A 20,265-nucleotide genomic window follows, 5' to 3' on the forward strand; every position below is an offset into this window, starting at 1 on the left:
TCGCGAATGACTGGAATCTTTTCAATTCCCTCAAGAGGTGATGCGTTCAACGCATTCAGGAGATAGAGTCGGGCTTCGGCATTTTGAACCGGACGAGCATTGTAGCTTACTATCTCATCTGAAGGGTGTAGAAGGTGGACGGTTTTAGTGGCGCAAACAATAGAAGCCATATGTGCTTTCAACCAATCCATTCCCAGAATGAGGTCAATATTGGAAGACTTCAGAATAATGGGGGAGGCAAAAAATTCCAACCCTTCAATTTCAACTGAAACGTTGTGGCTAACCATGGAGGTTTGGCATTGGCCCGCAGGTTTTTTTACCACTAGTGGAGTGTGCATCTCTTCGTATTTAATGCCATGCATGAATGCAAACTCTTCTGATATGAAAGAATGCGATGCTCCTAAATCGAACAAAACAGATGCTGGTACTGAATTAACGAGAAGAGTACCCATCACCGTGGCAGGCTGGCCTTGAGCTTCATTCAGATCAATATGATTAGCCTGACCACGACCATAAGGTCTGGCATTGTTGTTATGGGGCTGATTGTTACGGCCAGTTGAAGACAGAGCCAGCTGATTCTGATTTTGAGGGCACTTACTGGAACGGTGACCTGGAAGGCCACACTTGAAGCACAGACCATCATTGGAATTGGGAACGGAAGCTTGGGGTGGTACAACCCGAAGAGGCTGCCTCCACTACAAGAAATATGTCAACTTGTGACCTTGACTATTGGTCACTGAAAGGTCACTGTTTTTCATTTGTGACCTTTTTGTGACCAAAAACAGGAGGTCAAAAGCTGGCGGTCGTAAACTAAAATTAACGACCTTCTCTGTGAGAAGGTCGTAGACGTTTACGACCAAAACAAAAGGTCGTTGAACCCATGACCTTTTGTTTTGGTCACTGGCTGTCTGCCCAGGCCACGTCGGATCCGACATGGCAATCTGACGTGGCAAAATTGCGACCAATTGAAAAGGTCACTGACAAGATTCAGCCCGGTTCGATTAGGTGTTTTACATGGGCCGAGCCCAACAATTCAGCCCATTTATTATTTATTTTCATATCAATTTTGATCAACTACATGGTCCAAGCCCAACAATTTGGCCTTTTTGGTTTCTAAGACATAGAACTTTTACGATCCATTTGTCTTCGGGTCTCAGCCTTTTTGCAGTCGACTTCTTTTTTGGGCCTCAGCCTTTTTGCAGGCTATTTTACGTTTTGGGCCTTAGCCTCTACCAATAAGTAGGTCCAACTCATCAGATTTTTATTTCTCACATTTTCACAGTACACAAATGACAAATATTTCAAATGAAACATAACTATATGCTCGAAATGATAGCCAAAATTAGCCTATTACAATCTTTACATAGTGTTCATACAACCAGACCAGTACAGAATACAATGTAACTAGCTATGAAGTACAACCAGAACACAAGGCATATTGATAGATAACAACCATGCTTCATCATCTTCCTCTTCCAAATTGCAAGAAACAAATCACCTAGCATTACAAGGATCACGCATCAGAAGCATATAAAACATCAAACGAAGAAAATAAATGGGAAGTAGTATAAAAATCAAGGTAGCACTAGTATATTTTAACTTATCTTGCAACCATCAATATAGTTTGCTTATAAGAAAACATATGGTCTGATGCTTATGACCTACTAAATTACTAAACACAAATTGCACACTATGTACTCAATTTGATACTTGCTTAACAGTTTCAATGTAAACCAACGGTTAAACCTGAAAAGATGCAAAGCTGAAATCTAACTGATGACTGTAGCAAGAGTGCTCCCAGCACAATATCACAATTCTGCATTTCTAACCAGCACAAGGGTTCAGCAAGCCAATGCATTTTGGTGTGGATATTCTAGACTTTGATGCTGCTAGGTTCATTAGTCAAAGGAATACATCAGGAACAAAGTGCGAGCAATAGAAACAAAAATGCATGCGTACCTCATGGAGGAGTGGAGGTTGGCGAAGGCGAGGGCGTCGTCGGGGTGGCCGGAGGCGGCGAGGCGACACTTGATAGACGAAAAGTTTCAACAGACACATAGTTCCGTGTTGAATTGGACCGGCCAATCCAGCTCTTAAACAGGCTTGCAGATCGACGAACACTTGGCCAATCTGAACAATAATACAGATACAAAACAATCAACTTGCTGCACACCAGAGGCAGAGGGGATTTCTTTAGAAGAGAAAGAGAACTGGACATAGAGCCACATCCCACATTAATAAATTGTTTGCAGCAGCTGTAACATAGAACCAATACAACTGTTGTATGGACATGAACAGCAGGATAAGTGACTAATGGTGAGAAAACTGAAGTTTGCAAGTTCTACTAGTCTCCCGACATGGGTACTGTTTCATCAAACAACATGAATGACAAATTGCTTGAAATAAACATGCTAGAACAAGTAGTTGTTGGTCCAGTGAATCCTAGAGAGCTCATTTCTCATGATCAGATACTTGCTAGAAAAAATCACAAACAGAGAGTATGCAGGCAGGGTACACAGAGACCAGGAGAAGCAGGGCGTGGGTGGCCGCAGCTGCTGTACGCTTCCGCATTTCTAATGGCCATGTACGCTGTCACCAATGTCAAATTATTTTCATACAAACATTTTCAAACACCATACAAGCAAACTCCATTACACAATATGCAGTACATAGGAACAGACGAACAGTCAACACGTATATATCTAGTCAATAAAATATGCATGCAAAGTTGTACTGATGTCGACATGCTTTCATAGTCATATCATAGGTGTTTCACAATTGAACAGAATTGACAACCAAAGAAATCAGAATTGAACAGAATTGCCGTGCAGAATTAGTCATATGCATAGGTGTTTTACATAATGAGGGGAGTTCTTGATTAGTTAAGAAAATCTCAATTTTCAGGAAAGTTAATACATATTTCCATGCTTGTCTACCAAAGAAATTGTATCAACTTAACAATTAGTCATGCATAAGTGTTTCACATCAAAAACATACAGAAGTGCAGACTCGAGATTGACAATTAGGATGCATGCTGATATCACCATCGATCTACAGGAACAGTCGTGCAAAGTTCAGCTGACGTAGACATGCTTTCACATCAGAATTCAGAAACATCAAAGTCTCGCTGCATCTCAAAATCAAACCGATCTAACATGTAGGCAGTGATCAACAGATCCAATAATACGGTAAGACAGCTTGCGAGTGTAATTGTACAGCAGAACAGAGTTTAATCTGAGTAGTACATGTAGATCTCTGTGTATGAGTTGACGTAGGGGATGAAACCCGAGTAGTACATCCCGCCGGAGAGGGGGCCGATGGAGCGGGTGACCCTGCCATCGAAGTCGACAGCGAGCACGCGCTGTTCGAGAGGATCCCACATGACCACCTCGGCGGCGCCCTGGGAGCAGAGAGAGTATATAATTATAGGATTTGGATATACAAGCTCCAATGATTTTATCTACAAGTTTATTCTTTCTTTTATTATGTCACAACCAGATAAATGCCTTTTTGGCAACATTGTTTCAAGAAAAATGAGAGAGAGCACCTGAATTCATGAAGCGTGGTCTTCGTCTCCTGGAGTAAATTAGAAGAAATCCAACGCAGCTTCAGCTATCCAATAACCCAATTTCAAGCAATGCCACAACCAGCAAAATCTACGTGACTGCAATGTCCTACAACAAGTAAGGAATCAAGCAGAAGCAGATCAAACATCATTATATATCAATTCATCATAACAAAAATGAGATCCAAAATATTACAAGGAACTTCCTGGACTGAACTCCACGTCTCCACGGTCTACTCTCGGACGGTCGGTCCCTGACCACGATTGCGAGCTGCTGCTCTCCGCAACTCTGTGTTCCTGCCAAGGCATTGGGTGTGTTCCTGCTTCGTCAGCACGCGCTAGTAAAAATACACAGTCAGTCAGTCATCTCGAGGTGGCACACTAAGTGCATCATAAGTGCACCCAGCCATTGTAATCTTTCTAAGTCGATCAAAGCAATACAAAGAAATCCAGGAGCGACACGCCCCTGTGGCTATCCACAAAATCTCCATCGTTTTTCAGTTCGCTGAGTTACAAAGTCGCTACGGTCGGCCGCAAGAAGTCAGATCGATCAGTCGCTAGCTTAGCTAGCTCTGCTAAGCTCGTACGTATACGTGAGACTGCACGTCCGAGTACTACTAGCTAACAAATAATCAATTAAGCTACTAGTCTGCTTTGTTGAAGTTAGCTTGCACGTACGTGCTTCGCCTGCTAGAGTATACGAGCTAGCACTCTAGAGCCAACACCTATTCATTCTTTTATGATTTAGTCAAACATGCAAGTGAATTTAGAGCAGTAGCACTAGGGACTAGGGACTGACAGCAGTAGCACTAGATTCAATCAAGTGAAAGTGAATTTAGAGCAGCAGCAAAATAAGGGAATGTGAGAGAGGTAGAGGGAGGCTCAACAATGAATTGCTGCTGCCCCATGGTTGGGTATGTAATTGTCGCCGCTCCTCCTTGTGGATGCCGAGGTCGGAGACACTGGATCCGTGCTGGCATCCACCTCCCATCCACACGAGCTGAAGCAAACCATAGCAGATGAACATCATTTAAACAGCAATGAACACCATTCAGATGCTTTAGAAGCATAACAGAGTGAACATCATTCGCATTCTCTTCAGTACAATATCTCAGCTTTTTCAACTAAGCAAAACATGCATACTTTAACACTTCAGTACGAAACTACAAATGTAAGTAATGTCTCTTCCATCATGTGAAATGTATAGGACAATACCGTATACTTGCTATGTGGATATATATAATTAACCATCAGTGTATTTTGACTAATGTCATCAAAGGAACCAGGGACCATGTACAAAACTTAAGAAGATTTTTATACTAAGACAGTAGGAAGGAAGGACTTGAGCAGCCATGTGATGTGCATGCATTTGGTACAAGGAAAGCTCTGTTGCCGATGCCACACTCTTTCCCAGTTATTGGGCATGAAAGAGTTGTGAAGGCTGCTGCTTGTAAGGTCCAGCAGGGAAATTTAAATAAAAGAGTGGTGGGTTAACACAAACAATGTCCTTGTTTAAGTTATTTGATGTTCATATTAACCTATCAGTCTGTTGTCAGTCTTCTCCACACAGATTATAAGTAGCTGAGTGAGAAATCAGTTTATGTGGATGCACCTTATATAACCTGACGATAGCAGATGCTACCTCTCAGACTGGCATTCAGTAGGCAGAGTATGCTAATCGATCCACCCTTAGAAGTGTAAGCTCACTAATCAGTCTGGAACTGTAGGAATCTTGGCATGCACACATTTTAGCAAGCGTCTTCCCTGCGATGGAAACAGCACAGACGAGAGATGTCAAACACAAGCCTCAAGAAAATTTAGAACAACAAGGGACGAGTATGGGACGACGACAGGAAGAAACCACACCTGAGATGTAAGGCTGCAAACACCGGCATTCCGGATGCCCGTCCAACCAGCCAGCCTCCGGCAATGGCGGCACGCAAGGTCACCAACCACGGATGCATGCCTGAGATGAATGTAATCAGTCTAGGTCCCGCCGTACATACCTTGGGCAAGGACTTCGTCCATACCTTGGGCATCTAGGTCCCGCCAGAGATGCGCTGTCGTCGACGGCCACCGCAGTAGCAATCTCCGGTGTGGTCCGGTGTGCCGCACCAGACCGAGAGCAGGCGGTGGATCCCGATGCGGCAGGCCTCCATTGTGCAGGTGGGTGTGGATCCGGCGTCGCCGTCGCCAGAACTGGTGCGCCCCATCCATCCATCCATCCATGGGTGGGCGTGGGTGGGTGTGTAGATCCGTGGAAAAGGAGGTTTCCATGGGTGGATGGACGAGATGAGGAGGGAGGTCGGCCAGAGGTGGGGATGGGGCCGGGGATGGGGAGACGAGGTCACCGGTGGGGGTGGGGATCGGCGGCGGCGGCAAAGATTGGCAGCGTGTTTGTTTGGGGGGGAGTTTTTTTTTTTTTTTGAAGGGTTGTTTGGGGGGAGTTGGGCGTGGGGAATGGGAGTTTATGGCCCATGGGACTTAATTTCCTTTGATTGACTCAGGGACATGGGAGTTAAGAGGGGAAGGGGAAGGGGAGTTAGGAGGCCCAACTCCCGTGAAACTCTTCCTAGGGGACCCTACTAATTCAGCGTGGGAGTGGGAATTGACGCCAAAAAAGACTTGAGTTGTTCGTCACGTCCCGCGGCGGAAGGGAAAAAAGGCATGAAAATCCCAGCGAAAGCGCGGTAAAATCCTAGCTAATGACCCCTATTTAGCAGCGCCACCATTAGTCCTCCAAACGAATCGACGGCCGCTAACTTCTCCCCAATCTCCTCCAGAGCTGGCGGCAAGCACGAACAGGAGCTGAGGTAACCCGTTTTCCCCCTTTCCATCTTGAATTCGTGGAGATTTTCCTGCCAATCCATACCTACAAATCTAGCTGTATCCCATCTGGTTTGGCTAACAAAGTTGGATTCGTTTCTTTTCCTATTACAAACTGATGCAGATCTATTCTTCTTTCTATTTTTTCCCCTGATTCACAGGTCACAGATTTGTTCCATCACTTTGGTCCCCCCTTGCAGTTCAGGAGCAAGAGTCACCAAAAGGCCAGAGGTGTGGATTACTACATCGATTTAGTATTTCATTTGCCCCCTTGTTTGATTCATAGAAATGCTGTACAGAGGTCTCTGTCTTGATTAGTTCTTGATATCCTTTTTAGAAGCATAGATGGGACATGGATGTGAATAATTACTGGATGCAATCTCTTGTTCTTGTATAAATGTATTTGCTAGTCTTCAGCTGTAGTTGTTGGTCATCACTGGCTTGCTGTTGTGCCTACTATTTGTACATGTAGAGAACCAAGATTGTTCGTGATGCCACCTGACATATACATGAAAAAGGGCAAACCACAATAGCTGCTAACTTGACGTTGTGGCTGCATGTAGGGAACGATATGTATATGCCATATAGCACTTGCCTTTGTGTACCTGCCTGCTTCATGCTTCCTGTACTTTCTAAGTTCAGTTTTACAAACGAAATTAAGTGTCAAATGTACACACAAAAAAGTCTTGATAGCTGTTACAGATTTCAATGACTTCCAAGTCCCAGCTTTCAGTCATACAGACATTGCATATTTTCCATGATGTACTCACAATATTGTTTCATGTTGGGGGGAATATATATAATATAAAAGTAGGAAGTACATTCATGTCAAATTCCATTCCTGGGTATCGGGCGTCGCTTCTTCGGCTAAGTCACTTCATCACATCAGAACCTCCTTTGAGTATCTTGTAACAAAGGTTAAACAAGCTGCTAGCTCACATATGCATAATTTGTCTCTCAATTTACTTGTGTACAAAAATCCCTTGGTACTGTAGCAGAACTCAAATAACAATAATAGTTTAAGTAATAACCACGGATTTTGAAATATGTCTTTAAATGCCTTATATATACAGAATGGAGAGGGATTTCATCCATATCAAAATGCATCACGGGGGTTCTTTTTCAATGGAAGGTCCACTTACTTATGGTGGAGGCGAAGTATCTATTTTTCGAGATTGTGACAGTGAGCGTACATCCTATTTTCGTCTAGTTCGCATGGCTAAAGATGTAGGTTTCAAGGATGGCGATGAGTTATATTATACAATTCCTGGGTGTAGCCTTGATGAAGGAATTGATCTAGTTCACGATGATAATTCTGTTCATAAGATGTTGAACTTCGTAAAGAAACACAACTTTGCAGAAATCTATGTTAAGCATAAAGGCCATGAAAGTGCTTCTGCTAATCCAAATCCAAGACCTCCAGATTTGAACTTCCAGATTAGCAGCTCATATATTCTTTTCTGCTCAGGACTTGTAGTTGTTTTCTTTCAACTCGTCACTTGCAACACTCAGTGCCTCCATTTATTTTTTTATATAATCTCGTTTTATACTCTTGGAAAGGATACTTTCATATGTTCATCTGCTAGTTAAAATACTTGCTTCATGTCTTTGCTCTCATTTGCTGGGATTGAATGTTGATGATTTGCTTGATGGACTATTCAGTACATCCAGCAAGCATGACACCTATTATCTGGTATCTCCTTCCTGACCTGGTATCTTCTGATATGGTGTATGTATGTAAGTCTATTGATCAAATGCAAAATTGTTGCTATCAACATTTTCTCTCTTTCTTAGTCGTGGAGCAAATAAAGTCAAAATATGAGTATTTTCTTATTGCAGACCTGATTAACGGTAACACTCATTTGCCCAGCTCATAGAATAATTCCCATTCCTATAACCACAAACCAAACAAAGGAAAATAACTCCCTGTTGATTTCCCACTAATAATTCCCACCACACACCAAGCATGGGATTGGGACTAATAGTCTACTTCCCAAGTCCATTCCCTTCATAAACTCCCCCTCCTAAACTCCCATTCCCAATCCCTCAAGCTGCCAAACACGCTGTCTAGGGTTCGCGCAAGAGGGAGAAAGGTTGGATCAATGGATCGATGGACGGATGTTTACTGCGGTGGGCTGCATGAATGGATCGATGGATGGATGTTTGCCATGTCACTGATCCATGCCACAATAGATTGCACCAATCATAATTCAGCTAGTGTAATTTTATTTTTTCCTTCTGTTTTCTTATATTTTGTACCCTCTTATACTGGATAAACATTCAACATATTACCCGTTTATAAAAAAATTCAAATGGCCCAATATTTTGCGCATTTGCATATCTTAGGACGACAAACAATGTTGATATGAGGGGGTTTCATTTTGTTTGCACAAAAAATCATTTTTCAATTTTTGGTGTGCCAATAATCGGCTTTTTGTGAAGAAACTACCATATATTTGTTGCAAAATGGTACCAAATTATTTTTCTAAAATAGTAGGATATATTTAATGCACAATTGACCAAATGGTTGGGTGTCAAAATATTAGATCCACCTCTAGTAAAAAGACAAATTTCTGCCAAATCAGTAGGAAGTGGGTAAAATTTGAACTGCAGCTGCCTCATAGTTTGCTTTTTATTTTTTCCAAAAATCATTTCTAGTTGCATAAGTATCTATTTAATCAGAGAAACACCAAAATTTTCCAAGATTCAACCACTAGCTAGGAACGGTCATGCTCGCCGTTTTGACCGCATTTTGAAATGGGCATAAAAAATTCAAAAAAAATCAAAAAATTGGAAAACCTTCGCATTGTGTCATTATATGTGACCAAGTTTTCAGGAAAAATAATAAACTTGTAATACGATAATTATTTTAAATAAGTGTTCTCAGAAATGAGCTATAATGCATGAAGATTCATGGCTTTCAAGCCAAATGATCAATCTTATGGCCACATTCTTGGCATAGTTTGTTCAAATGATCTCATATTGTGCACAAGGGTGCATCTTGAAATTCCAAACAATGTTGCCTAAGGGAGTTTTTTTTGTGAAGGACCTACTATATATTTGTTGCAAAATTGGACCTAACCAATTTTATAAAATACTAGGACATATTTAATGCACAATTGACCAAATGGTTGGGTGTCAAAAGTTTTGATCCACCTCTAGTGAAAAAGACAAATTCCCGCCGATTCAATAGGAAGCGGGTCAAATCTGAACTGCAGGCGCCTCATATTTTGCTTTTTATTTTTTCCAAAAATCATTTCTAGCTACATAAGTATCTATTTAATTAGAGAAACATCAAAAAATTTCCAAGATTCAACCACTAGCTAGGAACGGTCAAGCCCGCTGTTTTGACCGCATCTTGAAACGGGCATAAAAAATTCAAAAAAATCAAAAAATTGGAAAACCTTCGCGTTGTGTCATTATATGTGACCAAGTTTCCAGGAAAAATAATAAACTTGTAATACGACAATTATTTTAAAAAAGTGTTCTCAGAAATGAGCTATCATGCGTGAAGATTCATGGCTTTCAAGCCAAATGATCAATCTTATGGCCACATTCATGGCATATTTTGTTCAAATGATCTCATATTGTGCACAAGGGTGAATGTTGCCTAAGGGAGTTTTCATTTTCTTTTCATGGAAAATACATTTTCCATTTTCCGAGTGCCTGAAATGAGTTTTTTTGTGAAGGACCTACCATATATTTGTTGCAAAATTGGACCTAATCAATTTTATAAAATACTAGGCCATATTTAATGCACAATTGACAAAATGATTTGGTGTCAAAAGTTTTGATCCACCTCTGGTGAAAAAGACAAATTCACGCCGATTTAGAAGGAAGCGGGTCAAATTTGAACTGCAGCTGCCTCATAGTTTGCTCTTTTTTTTCAAAAATCATTTCTAGGTACATAAGTATCTATTTAATCAGAAATACATGGTTTGGTGGCGAGACATTGAGGTTTGGACTGTGGCTGAGGGCCCCAACTCTAGAGCGCGTAAGCTCGCATGCCCGCCGCGTGGTCACCGCGTGACTGTGGCATTGCCATGCGTTCTGGGCGGCCTAGGCATGTCTATTGGGTTGGGCACTCCCCAGGTAGGTGCTAGGAAGAAAATTACAACATAAGATTCTCATGAGGAGACCGAACTATGCTCAAAGATGAATTAGCAGCCAAGTGTTTGATTAGCGGTATGGGAAATGCACATGGCCAATGGGCGTGAGTTTTGGCTGAGGATGATCATCTACTAAGAAGAATGTCTTCACAAATTTTCAGCTCAAAAGGAGGATCCTAGGTGGTACTTCCTTCACAATGCTTCTAGGTGGACAAAAACTTTGGAAATTCGCCGAGGAAGATTGACTGGGCAAATGGAGCTTAATTTTGTCATGAGGCAATGATTTGGATAGGAAATAGTGCCCAAAAATTTTGAGGGCAATCAAGAATATATAAATAGCACTTCCTTCACAAAGTGTTTTTCTGAACAGAATAGGAAAATGAATATTGTTGAATTATTTTTGAACTAGGCAAGGAAGGTTTTGTACATATTTGACAAAGATATGACCCAAAGAATTTATGAGGATTTTTGGGGATTTTGGGAATGACAGAAATATAGGTTGCTTCACAGCCTAGGGCAAAAAGTGATACATGGACATGACACATAGGCAAAACTGGTGAGGTGGTGCCTAGTCATAGCAACCCACCACAATTTACAAGGTTATGACCATCTATATTGGTCATGATCAGCTAGAAATAAGGCAGCAGACCAGTGCTATATGCTTTGTGACCATTTCGTGTAAGGAAATTACGACCTTTCTGACCAATTGGTCTCAAATGGTCATAGATCTATGACCAATTCTTCCAGGGTCACGGACAGAAGGTCACTAGTTGACATATTTCTTGTAGTGCTCTGCGGTGAAGGAGGTAGACGAGGTGCAACATAGGACTGTCTTGGAGCAGGTGCAGTTGGGCGGTACATGCTGTGGGGGTCCATATCCAATGCTTCTGCGCTGACGGGCCCGAAGATGAGCCAGCGTCATGGCTGCGCCTGAGGGATCCCTGGTGCTCCTGAAGACCATTCTCAACCTGAATAGCCTTGTTCACCAAGGTTGCAAAGTCGGCAAAGTCATGAACATGCAGTGCTAGCTTGATATCAGGTTGAAGTCCATCACGAAACTTTTTCTGGTTACGAGCATCAGTAGCAATGTCTTCTTCAGCATAATGGGACAAGTCCAAGAATTCCCGTTGATAAGCATCTACAGACTTGTTACCTTGGGTGAGGTTGCGGAAATCTCGCTTCTTCCGGTCCATGATTCCCTGAGGAATGAAGCGGGCACGGAAGGCGGCTTGGAAATCCGGTGAAGTGATGATCGTTCCAGAAGGTAGGGTACGCCTGTGGCTGTCCCACCATTGAGCAGCGGGACCCTTGAGGAAGAAGGATGCGAAGGTGACATAGCTGGCAGGGGCAACACTAGAAGATTCCATTTCATATGTGATGTCGCGGAGCCAGTCATCAGCATCAAGGGGTTGAGTTGAGCTGCGGTAGATAGTTGGGTTGAGGCGCATGAAGTCTTGCAGAGTTACTGGGGTTGGCTATTGATTCATGTTCGGACAAGGAAACTGAGCCATCATTCCTTCCATGAATTGATGATTCAGCTCAAATTGTTGCATCATTCCAGCAAAGAATTCGGGCGGTGGTGGATCGTTGGCACCACGGCCACGACCAGTGGGTCTAACCATCCTTCTAACATGTAACAGGGGGTAGTTCAGCATTGAGCATTTGCAAAGACAAGGATCATTCATGGTGAAACATGCATAATGGAAGAGGTACGATGGATACCATTTCGTAGTCAACACGACAGTGTGTGCACTACTCAAAAATACTATTCTAAGGAATAGCTATGGATTATCCAACTTTGGGGTGAATGTGGTCATGGGATCCTAATGTTAGAGTTAGTAAATTCGTTTAACCCGAATGGTAGAGAGATCAGAGTCCTAGAGTATAGACGAGGAATAAAAGATCCTAAAACCACCCAATTGGCGACGTGGGCCCGTAAGCCACACAACCAAGTTAGTAAAACAATTTTTGTTTTCTAGACTCAACTTCAGCCAAGGAGTTGGAAAGGGGGATCCTACAGGAAGTCGGCTCTGATACCAACTTTTGACGCCCTCGATTCAATCGTACACTAATCATACACGCAAATGTGTATGATCAAGATCAAGGACTCACGGGAAGATATCACAACACAACTCTAGACACAAATTAAAATAATACAACCTTTATATTACAAGCCAGGGGCCTCGAGGGCTCGAATACACAAGAGTCAGCGGAAGCAACAATATCTGAGTACAGACATAAGTTAGACAAGCATGCCTTAAGAAGGCCAGCACAAAGCATCTACGATCGAAAAGGCAAGGCCTCCTGCCTGGGAGTCTCCTAACTACTCGTGGTCGTTGGCGGTCTTCACGCAGTAGTAGGCATCAACGGTGGCATCTGGTTCCTAGGCTCCGACATCTGGTTGCATCAACCGGAAACAAGAAAGGGGGAAAAAGGGGGAGCAAAGCAATCGTGAGTACTCATCCAAAGTACTCGCAAGCAAGGATCTACACTTTCTTATGCATCGGTATCAACGAAAAGGGTTGTGTGTGTGGACTGAACTGCAGAATGCAGAAGAGAAGGGGGAAAGCCTAGCCTATCAAAGACTAGCATCTTCTGGAAACCACCATCTTGTAGCAACAGGAGGGAGTAGAGTAGCATAAAGTAAAGTAGTAGTAGTGTTATCAACCTCGGCCAGAGATCCTTTCTCGACCCCCTGCGAGAAAGCAATCCCAGAGCCATACTATCCAGTTCTCATATCAATCCAATTCTCATCACAAGTATCCAGTTCTAGTTGTATCGCTCGGGATACAACTCCAAGTGTACGTTACCGTAGGACAGGCTATCGATAGATGTTTTCTTCCCTGCAGGGGTGCACCAACTTACCCACCACGCTCGATTAACTCCAGCCGGACACACTTTCCTGGGTCATGCCCGGCCTCGGCCAAACAATACGCTGCAACCCGACCTAGGCTTAATAGAGAGGTCAGCACGCCGGACTAAACCTATGCCCCCAGGGGTCATGGGCCATCTCCCAGGAACTCCTGCATGTTGCGAACGCGGCCGGTGAGCAGACCTAGCTACCTCCTTCAACAAGGCAGGCGCTTACTGTTAGAAATATGCCCTAGAGGCAATAATAAAATGGTTATTATTGTATTTCCTTGTTCATGATAATTGTCAATCATTCATGCTATAATTGTATTAACTGGAAACGGTAATACATGTGTGAATACATAGACCACAACATGTCCCTAGTACGCCTCTAGTTGACTAGCTCGTTGATCAATAGATGGTTATGGTTTCCTGACCATGGATGTCGCGACCAGATTTTCAGGATATATTTCCCAGAAAATGGTCCCTATGCCCACCAGCCCCAGGATTACTGTTAGCTGATGGGGCACCAACTTGACACAGAAATTCCAAGCAAAATACAAAATATGTAGTACAAGACCATTCTGGCCTATGAGTACAACACAAGGTTTCTAGTGGCTGATGGCGGAAGCGGTTTGTGGTTCATCAGTGTCTATGGGACTCCATTTCCCACAGGAACAACTGACCTGGATAACTCCTATCTTCGCGAGGCTGCTATCACCATTGCGTAGGTTCCGAGGTTGTCATCACAACGCTCCTCTCCATGCAAGAAATCTGGCCAAGACAATAGCCAGGGACAAGCCAGTGAGTACTTTGAATGTACTCGCAAACATTATGAACTCAGGTATAATATAACAAATGATAATCATGCTCTGGAATATTCCATGATCACAACGTCAGTCACGAAATAATAATCCATGATGCATGCAAGTAGGTTATTCATGTCAAACATGAATATGCAGTCAGAGAGTAGAAATAGAATGCACCGATCAGGTGTCTGAAGCGACGCCTCGAAGGATAATAATATAAAGCATGCCTCAGTCGGGCGTCTGAGCGACACCACATAGAGGGCTTACAAATAAAATAAATAACAAGCATTCCACAGTCGGGCGTCTATGCGACACCACATAAAGGGCTTATAAGTAATTTAAATAACAAGCATGCCACAGTCGAGCGTCTGAGCGACACCACATAAAGGGCTTATAAGTAATTTAAATAACAAGCATGCCACAGTCGGACGTCTGAGCGACACCACACAAAGGGCTTATAAGTAATTTAAATAACAAGCATGCCACAGTCGGGCGTCTGAGCAACTCCACATAAAGGGCTTATAAGTAATTTAAATAACAAGCATGCCACAGCCGGGCGTCTGAGCGACACCACATAAAGGGCTTGTAAGAGAATAATCACAATGAATATCCAGGAGGTAGAACTGTCCCAGGGATACTCAATAATTCAAATAATACCAATGGTTAGGCTATAGTAATAGTAATCATAATCATCATATGTCTCAAGTCATGATCAATGTTCTGGTTTAGCAATTTTTCCTCCAAAGACCAACACCAAGACCGACACTTGACCCATCCAGACTGTAGTCCTTAATTACGGACATGACTATTCGAATAGATATAACCTCTGCAGAGGGTGTACTCTTTACCCACGAGTAACGGATTCCTTCAGTCTATCGGGACTAATTCCATTTACGGTCTTTTAATTGAAAACACACCTGACCGCACACACCAGCCTAACTTACCAGTGTCTGGAATCACCCACGACACCCGTTAAGCAAAACTCTAAGTGGGGAGGCTACAACCTCGACTAGCATGGGATCACAAAATTTATAACGCGCATAAACTAGGGGAGCTACCCCCTAGGCTCCAACCGGAAACACCCATGCCCCCGGACCAGGCGGCATGTCTACCGGATGCAGCCGGTATCTTCCACCATGGTCTCCCTATACAGTGTGTGCTAGGAAGGGGTTGACAACTTACTGAACCTTACCTTACCTATGGCAGGGACAAGTGGTAGCACGAAACAAGTATGGGGGTTACTGGAACAAGACTCGATCTACGGTCGACTCAGGAGATTAAGGCATTCCCTGCAGAATGAGTATAACAAATATATTTCACACCAACAAACAGATTCACCACTCATCATACCTCACCATGCCTTACCGGACATAATCGTCTCAATGAATTATTAGAGACAAGTTCGTGTCTACCTAAGACAGAGACTTTCCCGGATTCCTCCCGATAGGCATGAAAGGCATACGAGGGTGATTACTATCAAAAGCACATCAAATTCCAACAGCAAGGAATCATCATTATGCACTCATGAATATGATCATAACACCACATAAAATACCGAACACTTCATGTCAAGGTGGTGTGGTATTAGCATCGAACGACACACAACAAATATTATGCCAGGGCTCAGAATGCTTGCCTTCAAGAGTATGCAAGTGGGGGTGCACTTTTTGAAAGTTTCTTCCTTCTTCAAACTCCTATTTTAAGAAAATTTAAATTAACACATAGTTTCAAAACAGTACAAAAAAGTTGTTTGGAAAATTTTCAAATAAATATGGAAATAAACTAGATGAAATTTGGGAAATAACAAAAAAAGAATCAGGTCAAACGGAGTTATATTTAAAAAGTTATAGCTAGTCAAAGTTTCAGTCAAAATCTGTTTTTAAATTAAACAGAAAAAGAAAAACGGTTCGAATAAGAATACACTTTCGAGACAGAGAAGACGTACTCCTGTGTTTTACGTTTCCACTTAAAACACATCGGCAGAGCTGGGGTCACTGGCAGGTGGGGCCGTCGGGTCCACTGGTCAGGTTTGACCAGTCACTCGCGCCCTCCTTCCTTCTCTGGCCGAGCGATGGCAGGTCTCCGGCGATTGCCGCGGACGAACGGCGGCTCCCCGCGGGATTCTGAGGGTGGGGATGGATCCGCTGGTCCAGGGCGGTCCTCCCAGTGGTTGATAGGCTGGCGGGGTTGGAGGGGGTCGCCGGCGTCGAGCTCCGCGGCGGACGGTGGTTTCGGGTGGATCGGGGTCTCGAGCTATGGTGGCTCTCGATCGGGCTAGAGAGGTGGGGCGGCTCCGCACGGTTGAGGGTAGTCAGACGGTGGTGCCGGAAGAACCGGGGAGGCCCTGCTCGCGACGTACGGCACCAGAGCGTGGCGGCGGCCGAACTGGCCGGAGACGAGGCAGACGGCCTCCCTCCATCGATTGCTGGCTATGGTAGCACTAGGGAGATGGCCTGAGGTCGCCCGAGGGTCTGGACGAGCTCAGGGGCTCCTTTTATAGGCGGTCGAGGTTGGTTCCCATGGCTGCGGATAAGAACGTCGGTGAACCACCGTTCTGTTGCTGGCAGGGCGACGTGGCGGCGACGGGCGCTAGCGGACGGACTTGTGGATGACCTTGAGCTGTTCCAGAGGGCAGCTGGCGGGCGGCTGTGGCTTGGGTGGCACTGCCATGGCAGGGGCGTGTTGCGGACGCCGGCGTGCTACCAGAGGGCTCTGACGGCGGTGCTGTAGGGCGCCAGGGGTGGCTTGGAGGGTTCTGGCGAGCGAACGAGAACGGAGCGCGGCCGTGCGAGCGAGCAAAGGCCAGGGGCAAGACGCGGCGGCTCGGTTGCGCGCGTGTGCAAAACATGCGCTCTGGGCGCGCCCAGAGCACGCACGCTACATGCTCGACAGAAAGCAAGGGTGGCCTAGAGGGCTTGGGTGAGGCTGGCAATTAACAGGTCTAGGTTAGAGGTGGCTAGGAGATTAGTGGACATGGTTGTTAGGTCAGGGGATCATGTTAACAACGCAAACTAAAAACTAAGTCAAAACTGGCCATGCCCACAAGGTGCTCGACAAAATGCCATGGGCTTCTAGGCATCTCTTCTGGTGGCCGAAATCTCCAGGTTGGGGTCTCTTTAGGTGCAGGTGGTGATGGCAAAGTTATTTGGGTAAAGCCAGAAACTTGCTAGTGCAAGTTTTGCAAAAGTATTCGAATGGGTCCAATCTCCTAGACTTAAGAGTTTGGTAGGCTCCTCTATAAGCAGGAGAAAAATCAAGGGCAATAGGGCAAGATAAAACATGGTTGCAGTACAAAACACCAAACTGGACCAGAATGAAGATGAGGATGATTTGCTCAAATTTTTCAAAGAACACAGATGGGTTTTTGCATAAAGTTCAATTATACATAACTACTAACACCCCCCAATTTTGGTGGAATTTTTAAAGAAATATTTAAGTAGGTTGTAGTGCAAATGGAACTCTAAACTTATTAAAATTATTTTTTAAAGAAATAAAGCTCAGGAAAAATAATTGTAGAAATAATCCCACTGATAAAAAGAAATGGTCTTGGGAAGATATACATGTCCGACAATATTTTTGGAAGGTTTCCACCTAGAAGGAAAAAACTCAAAAATTCAGAGGGACAGAGTGATCTGAAATTAAAAGATAAAACTAGAAAATAAAAATTTAATTTCCTGGCAAAATTTTAATTAATAAATCAAGGTCAAAATTTTGGGGTGTTACAATACTACCCCCCTTAAGAAAAATCTGGTCCTCGAGATTTGCTAAAAGTTGTTTTGAAAATATTAGTTCTACTAACACAAAGTGACATCACAAAAATAACCATCCTACTCATGCAATAAAATGTGGCTACTGTGAGTGGGCAATTTAAGTGGTGTAAAACTACAGTGTGGAATACTGGCGCTGCGTGGAAAAATCTATGGTTGGGGAAATACGAGAAATTTCTACTTTTGGTTACATTGAATTTAGAATAAATTTCTAAATTTCTAAAACACGCTGGTCATACCCGAGAGCACAGTGCTCTCTTTGGCTGACAGGTGGACCCGGGGTACACTGTCAGTCTCTCCTTCTACCTCTGGCTCTCTTTTCTTCCTCTCTCTCGCGTGCTTTCCCGCGCTTTCTCCACCAGCGACATCTAGCGCGTAGAGCATCTAGGCCATACTGCGGTAGTGCGCGGCGCGCTAGCTGCCGGTGCAGCGTGCACTCACCTCGTGGGCCAGTGCGCTGCCGGCACTGCTCGTGGATTCGCCTCCGAACAACGGCGATCGAGCGACGAGCGGCGCTGGTGGACTTCACCCACCATACACCGATCTCGAGCTATAAAATGACCGAGGTGCTCCTTTCTTCTTCCTCACACCTGGCCTCGCTTCTCCTTCTCCTTCCTTCTCATCCATTTCTGTTTGCAGGAGCTCGAGACGAGGCTCTAATGGTGGAGGTGATGCCGGACTGGTACATGATCCTGATGTGCAGAGGGTTGGCGACATTGCTGGGGTTCTCCGTGCTCTTGTGCGTGATGATCCTCGATGATCGTTGTGATGCTGCCGCTCGGGTGTTAGCTCTCTGCGGTGGCGGTGATCATGAGGATTAAGTGTGGTGTCCGGTGCTAACTGTTGTCAGTGTGCTGGAGGCAACTTGCACCCGAATAATTACCCAGAAATCTCTCCTTCAGAGACTGCGTTGTGCTAGGGAGGTGATCAGTTAGGTGCACAATGTGCACGTGGATTTGCAATTAGTGCATGCGGTCGAGTGGTTGTGGTTGCGAGTCTGCTGTCGTGGTGCTGCGTGAATAAAAATGTATGTCGTGAAGAGATATACGCTGCAACAACTCAGGGAAGAATCTTACTTCGGAATTTACCGAGAGTGAAATTAGTTAATCAAAATTAACAGCAGTAAAACTACTCACATTAATTGAAACCAAATATTTAATTCATCGCACAAATTTAGGATACCACACATAAGTTGCAACACATAACTAGATGCTGGGACAATAAACATAGCAGTGATGTCTACAATGAAAACGGCAAATAGACAGGGTCCTGAGAAAACGTCTCTGGTACTGGGGCACACTCCTCTTCTATCGGGGGAAGCGGGTTGACTAGTCGAGGAACGCGTCTCTCTTGGTCGGGCCTCAGTGGTCTGCCGATAGCGATCTGAGGATTTAAATCAGCGAGGCTCTGGAGATAACCCATTACTCGTTGGGTCAAACACTCTTGAGCGATGACATACTGGGCAAGGTTGGCCAGTACTGGGTCTCTCTCAATTCGTCCATCGGGAAAAGATGCTACTTCTCTGGGTGCTGCACGACTTGGGAAGTAATAATGCCCTCGTCCGCTGGCATAGGGTACCGTGAATCGAAAGCGAGCAAGCGCTTCATATGCAGCAGCTTCTATGGCCATTTGCGGAGTCGGCATAGATTTCCCCACGAAGGAGACTTCCGTTGGGTCTTGGTTTGGGTTTGCGGGAGGGATGTGCACCACTGCCAAATATTTCGAGGTGGATGGGGTGATCCTCAATTTGAGCAACTCGTACTTGGGTGGATGGGTAGAACTCATGGTAATGCAGGTAAAGTCCCACAATATTTTAACAAAACTACCTGGGGTTGCATCTGGAGTTCTCAGATAAATAGTAGGGCTTGGCATGCCAAAGAAATGGCTGTGAGAGTTGTGCACAAGGTGAGGGATACTTGGTAAGGTCACGAGGTGGCCTTTTATATAGCATCTGGGCTGGGTCATTTATCACGGTGAGGGGCAACTATTTTATCAATTCTGCTCTATGGGGTCGGGGTCAATGCCACAGATACACATATCTGACAAAAGTGACGTATAACTGTGGGTGTCGTTGGGGTGGTTTTTGGTAGCTACGCCCGGAATTAAAAATGCAACCGTACACCAACATACTTATGCATGGCTACTATTTAAAATAGGGGCGCACAAGCAGACAACATTTAATTATGGCGATACAAGATCACACAATTACAGGGCGTGGACATACTAAGACTCGGTACTACTCGAGTGACTTAGTCTACCTCGTTAATATCTAAGCGGGCGTGCCTTGTGGATGTCGAGGCTTCTCCACGGGTTTCACCGGCGGGGTTAGCTGGATGGAG

The 20,265-nt window shown here is 44.2% G+C and overlaps 1 long non-coding RNA gene across 2 annotated transcripts; it reads right to left on the bottom strand.

Moving 5' to 3' along the window:
- Positions 1-1,240: 1,240 nt before the first annotated feature.
- Positions 1,241-5,931, bottom strand: LOC125513540 (uncharacterized). Of its 2 annotated transcripts, XR_007286002.2 has the most exons (9): positions 5,596-5,926; positions 5,432-5,531; positions 5,178-5,329; positions 4,453-4,565; positions 3,762-3,903; positions 3,548-3,674; positions 3,246-3,400; positions 1,960-2,130; positions 1,241-1,498 (listed from the first exon to the last, which is right to left on the bottom strand). It is a non-coding gene; the product is annotated as an uncharacterized LOC125513540 (long non-coding RNA). The 2 variants fall into 2 exon arrangements; XR_007285999.2 differs by having other exon boundaries at positions 3,762-4,565; positions 5,596-5,931.
- Positions 5,932-20,265: the final 14,334 nt, after the last annotated feature.

This window comes from Triticum urartu, chromosome 1A, assembly GCF_056163025.1.
Source record: "Triticum urartu cultivar PI428250 chromosome 1A, HENAU_Tu73, whole genome shotgun sequence".
Lineage (NCBI taxonomy): Eukaryota > Viridiplantae > Streptophyta > Magnoliopsida > Poales > Poaceae > Triticum > Triticum urartu.